Below are 18,555 nucleotides of genomic sequence, written 5' to 3' on the forward strand. Positions count from 1 at the left end.
TGATTTTTACTAATTATATAATTGGTATTATTGGATTGACTTTCACATAAACTTTTTATTAGACTCTTTACTTCATTATTTAAATTGTTGAAATAGTTATGACCATGTAATTGGGAAAGTTTCTAAAATTAGTCAATAAAGTATATGAGTGTTTAATGTATTTTTTCCTGTTCAATCTATTATTTCTGTAGCTTTGAGTGTATGGTTTTGTATAGATTTGACTAAAATTTGCCTAATGTATAATTTATAAACATATACCTAATATATATTTAATTTAGTATATAGTTGAATAATTCCTCTGATGGGTATTTTAGTGGTAGGGCGAGTATGCTACTTATATAATAATGTTTTGTGTAATAATATGCAATGTATTGATATCTGTTCTGTTAGAGCTTCCCCAACATGTTTTGCCGTAAAATAGAATCGAATTACACAGTGCCAATAGTGCCATGTACATATTTTGTCTTATGCCTAATTGATTTTTAAGAAATCGAATTTTGTAAAATAATACAGTTAAGTTCCTAATTTTATTTTTCATTGATCATTTTAGATTTAAACCTATTGTCACTCCTAAATATTTGAATGATAATACAATTTTAATGGATTTGCAACTACAATTTATCATACCTGCAGTTCTACATTTATGTATTATAATTATAAAGTTATATGATATAATATAACTTATATCCAACAAGAAGCTGTGAACGTATAGTAACTATTTACATGCAAACCTATTTGTTTATGTTAAGAGATAACATATTTTTTTCCTTCCAGTCATAGATAAATAATAAATCAATTTCGACAGTTTGTTTCAATTATTCCCAATTATGTTCGAAATTAACTAGTGCTAGCTTATCCATGAACATGAATAATTTACCTTTTAATAAAGATCCCGATATAGAGTTAATATATATTACAAACAAAATATAGGGCCTAATAATGTACCTCGAGTGACTCCATAATCTTTAACATAACAATGATTGCTGTAATGAGATTCGATAGTGGTTAGTTGCTGTCTGTTATTTAGATAACTGGTAAACCATAGTCATCATCCCTTTTGCTATGTAAATAGTTATTAATGTCAATTAAAGCGTCTTCTGTTCCTAAATTTTTTCTAAGCCTGTATTGTCCAGTTAATATTATTTTATTTCCCTCAAAGTATTTTAATAATTGATTTTTAATTATTTTTTAATGGATCTTAGCAAAAATTCTTACTATTGACATTAGTCTATAATTATTGAAATCAGTTATATCTCCTTTCTTATGAATCGGTACGATTCTAGCTACTTTAAGTTATGCTACAGTTTATTATGTGTACAATAGGTAATATCACATTGTCTCCTATTTGTTTAAGAAATAGTGCTGTATAACCATCAAGTCCAGTTGCAGATTTGTTGTTTATATTATTTAATACATTTTTTACTTCGTAACTGCCAATGGTATTTAACTTGAAGTTGGAGCTTTTGCTTGATTTATTATTAGTATTTATTCCGAGATTAGAATGTATATTATTCGTACTATCATGAAAATTATTTCCGGTTATTGCGATGTATGAATTTACCATGTTAAAATAGTCTTTAGGGCGTGGATGTTGGATAATATGTTGTGTACCTACGTCTACATGACAAATTAAATAAAATACGCTTGACGAAATAACCGACTATATCTTTTATTAAGCAATGTAAAATAATTTCATTAACAGGAGTTCGAGAAGTTCGGTCAGATATTCTGTTGGAATACGACTGACTCCCCTTGGGGACGAGCGCGAACGACCGGGCCGCTCGCGCTGTGGCTACCAAAACTGTCCACGCAGCGGAATGCCATAATATGCTGTCGCCACGCTCGTTCCCACGGGTACTCGGATACATAATATATAATAATAATAATAATAATAATAATAATAAAAATAATAATAATAATAATAATAAATGCTTATTCACTACTTATAAATTAAATGGTTCATAACAGATATATTATGTCCTTTATTATTTGATTGATTGGAAGCCCGGTAGAATTAATTTTTCTCCCCGATAATTCATTAATCACTTTCCAGATTTCCTGTCCATTACCTTTACATGTTTCTATTTTATTGTTATAAAATTGTTCTTTAGCATTCCAAATGAGTCTTCTTAATTTATTTCTATAAGCTTTGTAATAGCAATTTATCATTTGACACGAGAGAAATATTAAATAATTGCTGATAAGAAGTAAACCGACTTTTACGTATTAGGTACGTATAATTAAAAAAGACCCATTTATATAAATATTAGACAAAATTAGGTGCCTATGTAAGTTAATTTATATAAGTTTAGAAAAATCCCGGTTGAAGATATTTTAAATAAGAAAGTATTTAAATTTAAGATAAAGAATATTATGATGTCATTAAAGTATATAATAAAAAATTAAGATTTTCGAAACATTTTACTAGTATCTTTTTTGTAAAATTTCTTGCCATAACTTACCCATATGAAACGATAGCCCAATTCCTTACCTTTCATTCTCGATTCCCAGAATAGTAGAATTTAAGACTTTCGTTTATATTATAGATTCGATGACTTTTGTATTCAATTTTACCTCGCTCCTTAATAAATTCGTCACGTTTTCTCATTGATGCCAATTTGATAATTATTAAAGGTTTATCTGGATTATAATTCGAAGGCTTATGATAATAATTTTCAATATCAAACATATTAAGATCAATATCAAAGGCATTGGCAATGTCATGAACTACATTTTCAACATTTTATTCTTTTTCCTTTTGGACACCAATTATTTCGACAAAACAATATTTTTCATTTTGCTAAGAACTACGTCTTTATCTTTTTCAAGCAATGATTTTTCTAGTTCAATAACACTAGTGAGTTATTTGTAGTCACCTGGTTTTTTAGCACCTGATCGAATCTAACGATAATAATTTTTGTCTATATTTCTTTTGTCTTGTGAGTATCTTTAATTGGGCCATTGGGGTATATCATCATGTCGTCCAATTTTAATTCTATTGGTACACTTTTCGCAATTGCATTTTTTTCCAACAGTTTTAAGAAATTCAAGACTATCTTTGTCCATTTTTTAACATTTCAAATATGTTACAATATAACATGTAACATGTTGAACACTGCCTTCGTTACGCGAGATTGATATTTGATACTTAGGGCACACCGTCATATTTCAACACGTTAGTGTAAACAATATTTGTCAATTAATACAATGAACACGCACACGCACCCTACGAATGACTCGACTGAGCTGAATAAGCCAATGAATAACTGATTAAGTCAGCGATCTGGTAAATATTGTGCTGCGATCGGTTTATAATAGCGTTGATTGAATACCGTTTGGTTATTTTCATATATACGCACATTAATGCATTGGTTGAAATCGTGATTGAACCTTAACATTTTCTATCTCAAGTATACAGCGTAAAAAAACAGTTAATCCCAGATGACATAATGCATTGATTAGCAAGTTCAGTGTCATGTTTTATGCCAACTTATATATTTTTTGGTTTTTTCTTTTCTAAATGATTTTTATCAAGACTATTCTATTTCGGTAAAAAGTATTGGTAAGATTTTATAAATTCAGGAAACTTGATTTATTTTTTGTTTTTATATGTGCTTTTTGTGAGAAGTAGAGGAATATTGTGAAAATGTTCATGTTCCCGGTAACATTCTTTTGAGATTATTACGATACCTCCCTGTCAAAAAAAAACGTTATAATTTTTTCAACACAAGTAAAAGGCTTAACACAGTTTATCCCAGAGCACATAATTTATTTAATGGCATGGCCGGAAATTCATGTGTTATAGGCATTGTATTTTTAATATTCTTTTGACATTTTTTCAAATTGTTTTCAATTATATTTTTCTGTCTCGGAAAAAATTTTGGAAAGATTTTTCGAAATCGTGAAATTTAAAAATAATTCATAAATAATAATTACAATTATAATTTTTTTTCAGGTGTATCCGGGAATCGTACGTAATTATTTTTATTTTGTAAAATATGTTTACCTCGTGATTTTTATTCTTATAATAATTTTAACTGTGAGAAACATATGCAAACATAAATGAAAATGTATGGATGAGTTAACGTATTTAACTACAATGTGTGCGGGGAACTTTAATCTGGCGGTACTGGTTAGCACACAAATACCAAAAAGACAACTTGTTTAGGTACAAAACTACCAATCGTTTGGGAGCAGTTGAGCCGTAACCATACACATGATTTGCGCACAGTTATCTTATAGTCTTTAATAGTTTAATACCTTATTGCATATTAAATATTAATATTAGTTTATTAATAAGTAAATTATTAAAGCACTAGCATACATTTTCCTTCCCCCTTAACAGACTTAGGACTGTCTACGAATGTATTCATAGGTGTGATTAAAAAAGCATCTTAATACTTGTTTATTAATAATATTGTTAATAATAAATATTTAATACTTATTAAAGTTAAAAATGCATGTTAATTTTAATTTTAATATAATACGATTGGTTATATACGTGTAGGATAATATTATACGTATCTATTATTTTCCGTAATAACAGTTTCCCATTATTTGTATATGTATTTAATTTGGTCTACATTTCCGTACTCTTTATCGATGATTATCAATGCCCATCTGTCACCGAGATAAAATTTGTGCATTTGTGCATACGTCGGCTGTATATCCTGTGTATTGTCCATGGCGGGCGGTGGGAACCACCGGTTCACCGTAGCGCGTGTGACCTACTTTATTATATATTATTTAAACACTTACCAATGGTCCTGTCTGCGTGGTAAGCATTTTTGATGATGTTTGTAATGCTGAAAATTAAACAGGCGTGTACGACACCCGGGAGCGGAAACATACGTGTTGCTCGTTCAGCAAGCAAATCGCAACTTGAGATAAAATAATGTTATTATTTTCGTGTGCGCAAACCAGTTGTATACATTTAATATAACCGTGTTCGCAAATGAGTTCCGATTTTGCAGGTAAAAATTATGGATAATGTGCAAATAAGTTTCATCCCTTTAATCTAGCACAATATAAATATTTTATGAATTTCTAGTTTAAAATAATTTGCGAATTTTCGTGAATTTTACGTATTTTGTCAAAATTCTAATTTTGAATGCTTTTAAAAAAAAATTGTGCATATATATTTATTTTATTTTTCAACTTCTATTGTAAAAATATGATAGGAGTCTTGTGATAAATTTTCAAATCTTAGATTTAAAAAGAAAAAGGCGGGGAAGTCGTGGATGTCTCTCTGCTGTTCAGTAGGTTACAAGTGGGTTACTGTAATGGATGCAATTAAATTTAAATCCAATGATATTATATCATTGTATACGAAAAACGATTCTGAGCGGAGACGGTTTATCTATCTAGAATATATTATAAATTATTAAAAATTTTCAAATCTTAGATTTAAAAAGAGAACATTTTTTAAGAATTTCTAGTTTAAAATAATTTGCAAATTTTCGTGATTTTCGTGATTTTTACATATGTTGTCAAAATTCAAACTTTGAATGCTTGTAAAAAAAATTGTGCTAATATATTTCTTGTGTTTTTCACCTGCTATTGTAAAAATATGTTAGGAGTCTTATATAAAATTTTAAATTCTAAGATACAAAAGGAAAATGTTTATGAATAATTTGTGAATTTTCATGATTCTTACATAATATGTTGTCAAAACTCAAACATTGAATGCTTATAAAAAAAAAATTGTGACTATGTATTTCTTTTATTTTGCAACTGCTATTGTAAAAATATGTTAGGAGCCTTGTATTAAATTTTCAAATCTTAGAATTAAAAAGAAAAACTTTTATGAATTTCTATCAAAGATAATTTGAACATTGCCGTAATTTTTACGTATTTAGTCAAAATTTGAACTTTAAATGCTTATAAAAAAAAAATCGTGACTATTTATTTCTTTTATTTTTCAACTGCTATTGTAAAAATATGCTAGGAGTCTTATATAAAATTTTAAATTCTAAGATACAAAAGGAAAATGTTTATGAATAATTTGTGAATTTTCATGATTCTTACATAATATGTTGTCAAAACTCAAACATTGAATGCTTATAAAAAAAAATTGTGACAATGTATTTCTTTTATTTTTTAACTGCTATTGTTACAATGTGTTAGAAGCCTTGTATTAAATTTTCAAGGTTTTCTACCGAACACGTACATTTTTTATCGATATTTATAGAAAAAAAAACTAAAAAAGTTGAAAAATGAAAATGTCAGTAAACAGCTCAAAATAAATTTAAATATTTTGAAAATTTTATCAAATATATAAAATGCCTATATAAACATTCAGTTAAAATTTCAAGTATCTGCAATCATTTGTTTTAGAGTTACACCAAGATAAAGAAATCGCTAAAAGTGAAAATCCAATGTTATAAAAATTTAAATTTCAAATGCTCATAAAAAATTAATTTGAATTTCCGGTGGACTTTTTAAAGATTGGAAAACTTTTAAGGAATCTTGTATTAAATTTTCAAATCTTAGGTTTAAAAAGAAAATTTTTTATGAATTTCTAGCTTAAGATATTTTGTGAATTTTTGTGATTTTTACGTATTTTGTCAAAATTAAAACTTTGAATGATTATAAAAAAAAATTGTGACTATGAATTTCTTTTATTTTTCAACTGCTATTGTAACAATATGTTAAGAGTCTTTTATTAAATTTTCAAGCTTTTCTGCCAAACAAATAAATTTTTATCGATATTAATTAAAAAAACTAATAATGATCGAAAATTTCAAATGCCTATGAATAGTTCAACTTAAGTCGAAAATTTTTGAAAATTGCATACTGGATAGAATATACTTATACAAACATTCGGTGAAATTTTCTGGTATCATGTATTTTTCACTTTTGACCCCCCAAAGTACCAACTAGATTCACTTTCTGATCGAACGAGGTACTGAAGTCCGATGCCTATCCTAGCTTCGAACGTGGTGGTTCCACTGGTTGTCGCAGTGTGACCGTCCGCCATTCGGACGTTGTTTGGTGGTCCGCGGGCAGGACGTGATTTGCCGTATTTACGGGTTACTGTCGGATTTACGTACATTTCTGTGCTTGTGAATCTAATAGGGCTGTTACGAAGCCTGACGGAAATTCGAGTTCGACCGCGGGGGTCGCAATTTTGTCCGGGCGTGTTCGCGTGCCGTTATTAGTCGTATTTCAATCGGTAACGCGGGACAACTGGTTCTGAACCGCGACAGAGACTGTTTAGCAGTCGGTGTTAACCACCATAACCATACTGTCCCTATCGGTAGCCACTGTGCCTATCCGATGCTCTACGCGCGCAGTTTGACCTAATGCGGGGATAGGCACGGTGTGTGTGCTTACGTCCCTGTTACCCGTGTAGGTGAACAGCCGTGTCTCTGTTGCCTTTGTCCCTACACCTGTGGCTGCCCCATGAACCGGTTGTTGTTAAACACACGTGTCACCGGTGAGGTGAGTGTGATCGGCGGTGAGGTGGTGTAGGTTGGGGGTTTTTGAACGAGTGTTATTAGGTGAGGTGACGGAACAAATTAGCGCTTTTTGATTACGCCTATTTTTCCCGTGTGTACTACAGAAATGTACACACTGGGTACATTCCTTGGGTAGTATTCCGACCGAATACAGTATTCGAAATACTTTTAAAATATTTTTTTTTTTTTTTTTTGAGTATTCAATTTGGTATTTTGAATATTTTTAGTAGTATTCGGAATACTTTTTTAACATCCAATCCGTCCTAGAAATTGCTTTTGAACTTGTTAATATGTATTTATATACAAAATATTTTATAGAAATATATATTATTTTATTTTCTACTATTTTTAGTGGGACAGTAATGACCATGATTTAAGATATACAGGTTGCACAACGACCTATGTTTGATAGCGTCCCGCAGTGACTTTAAAAATGACGGTGTTGGTGCAGATGCGTACGTCTCACATGCGTACACGGTGATTTTCTTCTCAGTTGCGTACACAATTATCGAAGGTCAAACTACGAACGAGTTATAGTCGCATTTCCGTACACAGATTAAAATGTTGGCATTCCCTAATCCCTATGTATACTTTTTCCGCCTAAATATGTTATAAGATATTTATTATCTTATCGAAATATCGAATCAAAGATTAACACCCACCGTTTTACTTGATACGACTTGATCTACGAGCGTACGATTAATACGTTTATATGTCAGTGTGTGAACAGTTTTAACATACAAACAACAGTGTTGCTGCTCACTGCAATTTTTTTCTTTGTTTATTTTAATTTATTATTAATATTTAAATGGAAATTATTGAAACAACAAAAAAGAAGCCATCTTTAATTGGCGGTAGCGGGTTTCAATACCGACAACATCGCAAAAATAAAGATGGAACCATTAGCTGGTTGTGTATAAACGAAAAAAAAAACTGCAGAGGAACGTTAAAGTCACGAGGCGACAATGTGCTTTCCGTCACCGATCACGAGTGCATTCCCGATGTGGCATAGACTGAAGTTGCAAAATCATTATCTACAGTATTGCAAAATATTCTGCCAGTCCTAAGACTGACCAAGTGTGAAAGGAAATGAGTGTGTACGCAGATACAATTAATGTCATTCTGGGTAATTACATTGTACGCAAGTGAGAACATTTGTAACTAAAAATAGACTGTACGCAAATGAGACGTACGCATCTGCACCGGATCCAAAAATGACACTATAAAACAGCTGTCAAAAATAGAGCATTAGCGCTCCCGGTGTCGAAATAAGCAAAACGCCTATAATTAAAGATCTTATATTATTATCTATTTCAGAATTTTGCCTCGCTTTTTTTGTCATTTGTTTCAGCTTTTGATTTTATACTATTTATTCTATTATTATACTTGAACTTGGACTTGAATACTTTATTTTATGTATAACAATAAGTAAAAGACAATCTTATATAATAATTTAAAATAAAACTAATTTCCTTAGATAATAATTAAAATTTTCCCTACATGTGGCGACACTGAAATACAATTACCCCCGCAAGGAGCGTTGAGAGTTAATTTTTTTGAAGTGCCAGTTCTTGAGTCACAATATTTGTCTTCGTCGTGCAACCTGTATATCTTAAATCGTGGTAATGACTAATGTTCATTCCAATTTTGTAACAATAACAAGCTTGCGATAATTACGATAATAATAAGTCATAGTCATATCATATTATGATATGATAATGACTTCAGGATTTCACTTTTGAGTAATTAACTAATGGATGCCTAGCTGTATGCCTGTTATATACAGGGTTTTTCTTTTAAGTGGGTACACTTATTATTTCGAAAAGTATTTATTTTCTACAAAATATTTTTTTACATGGTTTCTAGTTGTTAAAAAATTATATTTTTTATCCTTATCATTTTTTAAGTTTTTTACTTTTTTGAATGACAACATAGAGTTTTAATTTCATATTCCAAAGCAGAATATTTTTCAAATTATTTTGATTCATAAAAATCGAATTTAGGACGAGTAGCTTATGAGTTATACGTATTTAAAGTTTAGACAAGCGGAGTAGTGGACAAACATTTTGAGGGGTAACACCGTTTCACTCCACTCTGCCAATCTAAACTTTAAATACGTATAACTCATAAGCTACTCGTCCTAAATTCGATTTTTATGAATCAAAATAATTTGAAAAATATTCTGCTTTGGAATATGAAATTAAAACTCTATTCAAAAAAGTAAAAACTTAAAAAATGATAAGGATAAAAAATATTTAAAAATATAATTTTTTTAAAAACGTTGGTTTTTAACAACTTGAAACCATGTAAAAAAATATTTTGAAAAAAGTAAATACTTTTCGAGGTAATTAGTGAATCCAATTGAAAGAATCACCCTGTATAATAAATGTCTAACCCCCCCCCCATCCACACACCCCCCAAAAAAATATATAGGTAAGTAAGATTTTTCGAAATCAGAAAATCTTAAAGTACTTCATAATTAATAATTACAATTAATATTTTATTTTTTAGAGACAATTGATGCAGGTACGTAATCATTTTATTTTGTAAATATTTTGACTTAATGATTTGTACCTATTCTGACAATATTTTTAATTATGAGAAACATTTGCGAGAATAAATAAAAAATTAAAGAAGAGCTAGAATATTTTTAGAAATTTCTGAAGACATATTATGGAATATTCTTAATTCCAAAAATGTATCGGGAAGATTATATTTTTGTAATGTTAAATTAAGCTTTTGGATTTTTGTGATAGGTAGAAGAACATTGTGAAAATGTTCATTGTATTGTAACATTTTTTGGTAGTTATTACTTAAGGCACCTCCCTGTCAGAATAACTTCATAATTTTTCCAAATAAAAAAAAAAGGCTTTACAAAAACAAGTTATCCATGAAGATAATTTCTTAATTGGCAATGCCGAAATGTCATGTGTTGGGTATTGTATTTTTTAGTTTTCTTTTGGCAATTTTTTTAATTATATTTCTGTCATAGAAAAAACTATTAATAAGATAAAATTGTTATAATATTATATAAATGAAATTCAAGTTTAATTACTCTTCAATATTAGTTAGCCATCTAATGATTGGATTTTAAATAATGTTTTTATCATAATTTTTTGAACTGTCTAGTATAATTATTATTCTACTCGTAATAGTAGGATTACAACAATGGATTGATTTTTTCACAAATTCCTGTTACCGTCATGACAAAAAATACAAATATGACATATGTTATACCTGTGCTATCGATAAACCTTTGTATTATAATATATAATTCCATTATACCTATATGTGGATAATATAAATTAGTTTGGCAATATTCTAGAATTACATAGGCATCTACTGCTAATTATTTTTGAGTTTTGTATATCTTTTTCTGTTGTTCAGCTTAAATTCTTACACAGTTTTTCGTATACTTGATTAGCTGTGACAACTGTTTTGTTTTTATTTGTTTGGAATGGAAGTGCAAAATATTATAAATTTAAAATAAAAGCATTTGGAAATAATACGCAATTATACGTTCCGTTTTCGAAAATGTTCGGATAATAATACTAAACGTGTGAATTAATATACCATGAAAAAGTGTAACGAATATTTAAAAGTCAAGGACTATGATGATATTTCCATTAACGTCAGTGACACAATCCACAATCTATATAATGTGTTACATTCGATCAAACAAAAAAAATGTTTGATTGACTTACCTATTCATCTCGTTGTTAGTTGTTTAAGTAGCCCTGATTAAAATACACGAATTACGTCCGAAATTTTTTGGAACGTATTTCGTACATAACTTTTTTACGGTACGCAACTCTTGCGTTCTAAGTTTCATTAGGTGAGATTAACGTTATATAGTTTTTCCAACTCGAGTAAATGATGTAATAAGAACAAGTTATCCTTGCAATATATAAGCTATTCCGGAATATTTTATTGTGTGAAATCGTATATTTATGTATTTTTAAATTCGTCTTAATAAAAATGTATGGTCTTGAAAAAAATACATCAAAATTGGAAAATTTAAATATTGTAGTTGGCTGAGATACGATTGAGCATAAAACACTTTTTTTGCGACACGATTTAGCATAAATTGTTGGCGTATCAGAGGAAATTCAAATACAAAAGAAAACCATCACGATTGAGCATAAAAATCTCGGCAACGTTGCGCTTTTTCAATTTTGAACTGTATTATACAAAAATATTTATTTAAATAATTATAATAATTAAAAATATAACATGGCAAAAAAATATCATGTTTTCATAGTCAATATGTAATATACATGGAAATACTTAAGAAAATAATAAAATCAAAATATTTATAAGTCAATAATAGTCTCAATAGTAGTCACATTAGAACATAGTATATAGATCTCTTTGATAATAATAAAATAATAATAAATTAAATTAATATACCTTGGTATCTGTTCCCAAGTTGGCTTAAATGTATTAATAAAGATTCCGTATTTTTACGATTTATATACTGGTTGTAGGCTTGAATATTAAATTAAATTTTTTTTATTTCTTTAGCGGATTGTAATTTTCCGGGTTTATGTCGAATTGAATTGATCATAGTCAACGTTTCTTTTTGTGATTTGATAAATACTCTAACGACAGCATGGACATGAAGGTGTGGTGAATAAAACCGTGAATTGTACGTGCGATGAAAGCTTTCAGCTGTATTGATCGTTCTAAAAAATTAAATAAAACAATACAAATTAGTAAAAAATATTGTAAAATCCTTGATTTTAGTGAAGGAATTTCAGCCCAAATATTTGTCGGAAACTCGCAGTCATCTTCAATATAGTTGTGTAGAATGTAATCATAAAATATAAAACCGTAATCATTTGGACAAATTGATATGAACTCGTGAAATGCATCAACTACTTCTTCTAGGGTAATAAATATCAAACCAAAAAACATTTTAAGCCATTTCCCTATTTCATTACTATTGTCCATGTATACTATTCTGAATGAAGGTTCGCCAACAATCTACAAACAAATTATTATATTTTTGTAAAAAAGTACTATTGCTATGTACTGACGTCCCGCTAAGACACCTAAATACGCATATACACGTAGATGTACTTAAATGTCCCTGGGGCATATGATTTCGCCAACCGATTACGTTGTGTAGGACCTCAATAGCTGAGTAGAAGGCCAAACTAAGAGACTTTTGCTAATTATCGTAACAATGGAGATTAATTTATTATAATAGGGACATTGGTTGAGTACGAAATTGTAGTATTGATAGGAACACATATGGATATCATTGATTATCATATAACCTATAATATGGACATCGGTTCATGGAGATTGCGTGTGTCGCGAACTCGCGAATAACAGGATGTGAACCGAACGACCGCACGAGCGTGGGGTGCTGCGGTATCCTAATGATACGCGCGTACGCATTTGCGCGATTCGACCATGGACACATACTTATCTTATCGATAGGAGAGGAAACGCAGAGAGTAGGACTATATAGGAGAGCCCCGAATATACCAAAATCAGACGTGAGCCACCAGAGTCAGTGCAAGCACATTCACGCCAGACACCATTCCAAATTAATCATTTGGACTTGGAATATTTTCAATTAAATCATTCTTGTAACAGCAATAGTGTTTTATTTACATCGCAAGCAAATAAATATATAATAATTAATCACAAGTCAAGTTGTTATACTTTTTTCACTCAACCCATCTACCTCAACACAAGTCGTTCGTCCTCCTGTATGCTGAGACGCTACAGTATATTATATAATTATTTCTTACTTTTCTCCGCAATGATTGTCCTAAATTAAAACTACATACAATTATTTTAATATTTCCAAACACGTCTGTAATTGCCTGATGAGCTCCAATTTCAAAATCAACATGAAATGTGTTAATTTGTAAATTGTTTTCGCATAATTCCAAACATAAATTATTTAAAAATTGCCACATTATAAAATAAGTAGACCTAGTTTTATTTTTTTTTTTTTAAGTAAACAAGTCATAAGTAGTATCCATTTTTATATCCATGACCCATGTAGGTATTGTGTACAATTGAATAAAATATTTTGGAGCATGATTAATGAGCCATCGCCAAAATACTCGGTACAATTATTTGTCATAAATTATATATTTTGTTCCGTAGGTAGTTAAATATACAAAATTATCATCAGTCTGCATGTATTTAAAACATTCTTCATTTTGTAAGTCACTTAATTGATAAATTACTTCATCCAAATAAGTTGTTTATTTAGGATAAGTCTGTTTCCGCACATCATAATATATTGCTTTCCGTACATTTCTTACATTTTGATTGTTTAAATTTGATGTTGAAGATGAATTTAAAAGTTCGGTGCAAATAATTTTAAGTGGACGTGTGAAAATTAATTCTTCAGCTTTTCTCTTGGAATTTTCTCTCAAAACTTGTTTTGTTCACTGTTTCTATATATTCTCAATAGAATTTTGATCACGTTTATGTTATACAGCAGTTTCAATCACTTTACGTTTATCTAAACCTGAGAACATTATCGCTGAACATTTATTATTCGTACACCTCCATCTCAAAAGATTATCATTTTTCCGCTCTCCAATAAATTTATATTTGTATAAATTCACTCAGGCCAATTCTTTGCCTCTTTCTCATAAAAAATTATTATATCACTTATAAATCCATATTTAAAAAAATAGAAACTATAAACGCAATTCTACGAAACGCACTATATAGCTAGGTACACGACTAAAGGTGATCGAACACTGATACTATTTATAATTTTGGAATTGTATCTTAATTATCTTATATTTTCACCCGATGCTAAATTTTTAAAACGTTGTTTTGTTCCGAAACTAATTTATTAATCGATAACATTGTCAATAAAGCTGAGGGGCTAGGCTCATGGGGCGCATGTAAATTCCGCCCGAAAAATAAAAATAAAATAGTAAGAATGATAATATTTACGATAATAAAAAAAGAGTCGAAATATAATCATATTATCAATAATTACAACAGTCAACATGTCATGTACATATAAATATATCCACAATATTGTATTCAAAACTGATAAGATATGACATGATTGACGATTGTCGTCTGATACGATTGTTCAGTGTACGTAAACTTAGAAGTTCCAAAGTTCCAAATGCTATGTATAACACGCCGCGCAGCGAACAGTACGGTCGCGTCAACGCGTCGTACACTCACTGGACGCCAAGTTTAAGAATATTTATTTTCCAGACGGAATTTACAAATCCATTTTTGTACCTGTACATTTTTTCGGGCGGAATTTACATGTACCTTTTTTGGGTGTTATGCAAATTGAGTCCGAAATACCATTTTTGTGGTAAACTGAGTCCCGGGTCTGAAAAGGATATAGGTAAACTGAGTCTCGAGTCTAAAAGAGGTATAGGTAAACCTAGTCCCGAATTAGTTTTCAAAAAGCACAGTTACAGGCTTAGGATTGTCTGTTATGTTAACATAACTGGCGTAGTTAAAAATGCGCTTTTTTCTTTTTAATATCTAATATAATTCACATCGTTGTAGGTACATACAAATCACAATAATTAATTATATATTTATATATAATGTGACTAGTTGTCATAGTCTTCGGTATAATTGACGTATTATTTGACGATAAGATTTTTTGATCTCCGATAAACGGATAATATAGTGTGATAATTTTAGTGCTCGTAAAAGGTCTTTCCAAACACTATCGGCGAATCGGTAATCGATAATCACTAATTGGTGACTATAAAGTCTAGTCACTATACAGTACTCATTGAATGTAGAGACTTTTTATTTTAAAATATTATCACTCGGGACTCAATTTACCTAGCATGTTAAAGTATTCCGGACTCAATTTACCTAGCCCTAATATCCACCCAATTATTTGGGACTCAGTTTACATTCTCCCCCTTTTTTGCCCCCCACCGGGGCATGACAGAAACCTACGGGTGCCCATTCGAAATTCTGCCAAAAACGCTCACGTGTTCCCTCCACCACCGTTAAAAAAAACCTACAGTACCACACCCACCCACAATGGCCTATGTTGCCGCGGGTTAATAAAAATAAATTACAAAATGTTGGCAACGGTGAATGTGGCAACATCGCATGAAATATTCTATGCTCAATCGTGCTATACCGTTATCATTTATCTTTCAATAATAGAAACATCCAATATTTTCATTATAGGATTAATTACCTACAATCACTTAGTTTTTAATTCAATTTTACCTGGTTATCTGTAGATATTCTTTTTATACACGTTATATATCATATATGTACAAGTTTGCGGTGGGGCAATCTAATACACACAATCAAAAATTCTAATACCGATTTATTTTTCAGTGACTCTCGCGGCGAATTCGTATCCACAGTTCTGTTATAATGAAATTGACTCAAGTAATTACCAAACATTTTTAGATTCCTTAATAATTATGTAAAGCAATTAATACTGTAAACAAGAATAATTGGATCGAAAATATCGACATTAAATTGATTTATAATTATGATGTATAAAAACTTGATTCTTATCATATTGTTAGGTTTTTGTTATCTCCTAATATAGAGGCATTGAAACATTTCGGCTAACAAGAACTCACTATTTTACAGGACCATTACTATTTTGAATTGAAAAGATATATTACCATGAATACGACAATGCGTTTTTTCATGCAACATGAATTTAAAAAAAAAATGCTTTTATGTTAGGGGAGGAATAAAAACTTCTTTCTTTCTTTTATTATTATATTTTGTTTTACCCAATAACTAAAATGTATGTTCTGGTATTAAACTATGTTTATATTAATTTTATAATACTTCTAAACCAGCGGTTCTTAACCTTTTTATAGTCACGTACTACCTACACAATTTGAAAATTTTTACGTACCACAATAAACAATATGGAAATATGTTTGATGTTTTTTTTAATTATTTTTTAATTTTATTAATTCAAACGGGATGGACCCAATAACAATTTTTTTAATTATTACTACATTAGTGGACTTAAATCTATTTAAATGAAAGACAGAAAAAGGTGTATATATATATATATATATATTGTAGCGTCCCAATACTAACGTCAATTCATATATCAACGTAGGAATGAACACTTTTTGTATTTAAATGAAATGTTGCTATTTTGCTTTATAAAAAAATACAATTATGGTTAAAATGATAGGTTTTGCGGTGTTGCGACCTGACTTTGAAATGGCTAAAGGTGGTCTCACATGACTGGCGTACTTGGCCAATGTTGGTAAATGGTTGTAACTTGCATTTGTTAAGTATTGGGCCGGTCGTAGGTCATATCTCCCATACAACTGGTGTACATAGCCAATGTTTATAAATGATAGCATTTGGCAAATATTGGTCATATCTCCTACACCACTTGTATAGTTATATCCAATATTAGATTTTTCTAATTTTTAATCAGTTCAAAACGGATAGTGCTGATGAAAAGATTATAGTTTCTGCAGCATATGTAGCTATGCGTTGTGCATATTTAAAATTATTGAAAAAGAAAAAAAACAAAGAGTAGATGGTGGATGGATTCTTTAAATAAAAGTTACAGTAGATAAGTTTCGATATTTATAAACATTAATAATTAGTAAAAATGGCCAGATTATAATAGGTTAATACTAGTTCCAATATTACGTTTAGTTTACATGTTTGTAAAAACATTTTTAAGGAATATTATCCTAGTATTCATATAGTAAAAACATTTTAATAACTAATAAACTACAAATACGTATTTTTAATTAGGTACTTTTACAGTTACAGTACTTCAAATATGCTTCATGACTTAAATATTGAACCATCTGGTATGTTTGAAAACTTCTGCCGTAGGTCGTCAAGCGATTTTGAATATATTTTATGTAAAATTGGATCAGATATCACAAAACTAGATACTAAAACGAGAAAAGCTATTCCTGCTCAAGAACGATCGGCGATAACACTCAGGTTTTTGGCTTCTGGAGATAGCTTTGTCAGTTTATCTTACTTATTCAAAGTTTCAAACCAATGTATATTCACAATTGTTAATTAACTCATTGAGTCATAAGTCTATGGGTCAACTACGTTGGCCGATGGAAACGCCAGCAACATGCAGTTCAACATTAACCGCGGTTCATTTAAATTGAACCGACGTTTCGTATCCGTGTGTTCGTTTTCAGTGGTTTGTCAAACCTGAGGGTGGACAGGATATATCCCCCCTCGTGACCTTTTTTTTTCAATGTTTAATATCTAACCTAACCATTAATTATATATTTAATAATCAAATAAGTACTACATGTTAATAGAAATAGCCATCAACAACCCATAATTTGGTCACCTCACTATAATCCATTATACCAGATTATGCGGTACATATACTGTTCATGGTACCAACTTATAGTACTACAGATATAGTTAATTAATTGGAAAATTAACAGCTCTAATCCACTAACAACAAATGCATATATTCTATAGTGCAGTTTGTTTTGACTTATAATACAATTAACGACCATCAAATAACTTTTAACCCATATACTTAATTTTAAATTCAAATTATTTTTAGAAATTCAAAAATAGCCATTTCCTAGAGTTATAATTCAATTTTAATAGTTGTGGAGAAAAAAAATCAATTTGTAATCGGTTAAATTTTGGATGAATGAAAGCTAAAAACTACTTAGGTTTTCAAAATTACAGCATAATTATATATTGTAAAATTGCATGGTTTTCACATTTTGAAATCGAATACTAATCAAATTGATATAATTATCGAGACAAACGCAAACCATTGAAATTTAAATAAATTACACCACCTCAAGTGCGTGCACTCGACGCAACTGTTATTACTAACATCATAATATACGTTAGGACTTTGGCGTTAAAGTCTCTGTAAGTCTCGTATTGTAATTTTAAACTTACGCGTTTAAACGCTCAAATATTTTAAAATTTTATATAATCGTCGCAAGTCTTACATAAAAATTGAAATATCATAAAGCGTTGCCAACTGCATGATGACCAAATTTGATTATTATTTATTACTTATTCGTTTCTCACACCTGAAAGATATTGTAACTCAGTTCGATCTTAGCGTGTCTATATTAGCCTTATACCGTAGGATATCAAATAAATA

The 18,555-nt window shown here is 29.9% G+C and overlaps 1 pseudogene; it reads left to right on the forward strand.

Annotated features, from left to right (window-relative positions):
- LOC149054230 (uncharacterized) overlaps positions 1-15,946 on the forward strand; it is a 168,941-nt pseudogene extending 152,995 nt beyond the window's left edge.
- Positions 15,947-18,555: the final 2,609 nt, after the last annotated feature.

Source organism: Diuraphis noxia, unplaced genomic scaffold (assembly GCF_037042655.1).
Source record: "Diuraphis noxia isolate RWA-SAM2 unplaced genomic scaffold, SU_Dnox_SAM2 contig0009, whole genome shotgun sequence".
Classification (NCBI taxonomy): Eukaryota; Metazoa; Arthropoda; class Insecta; order Hemiptera; family Aphididae; genus Diuraphis; species Diuraphis noxia.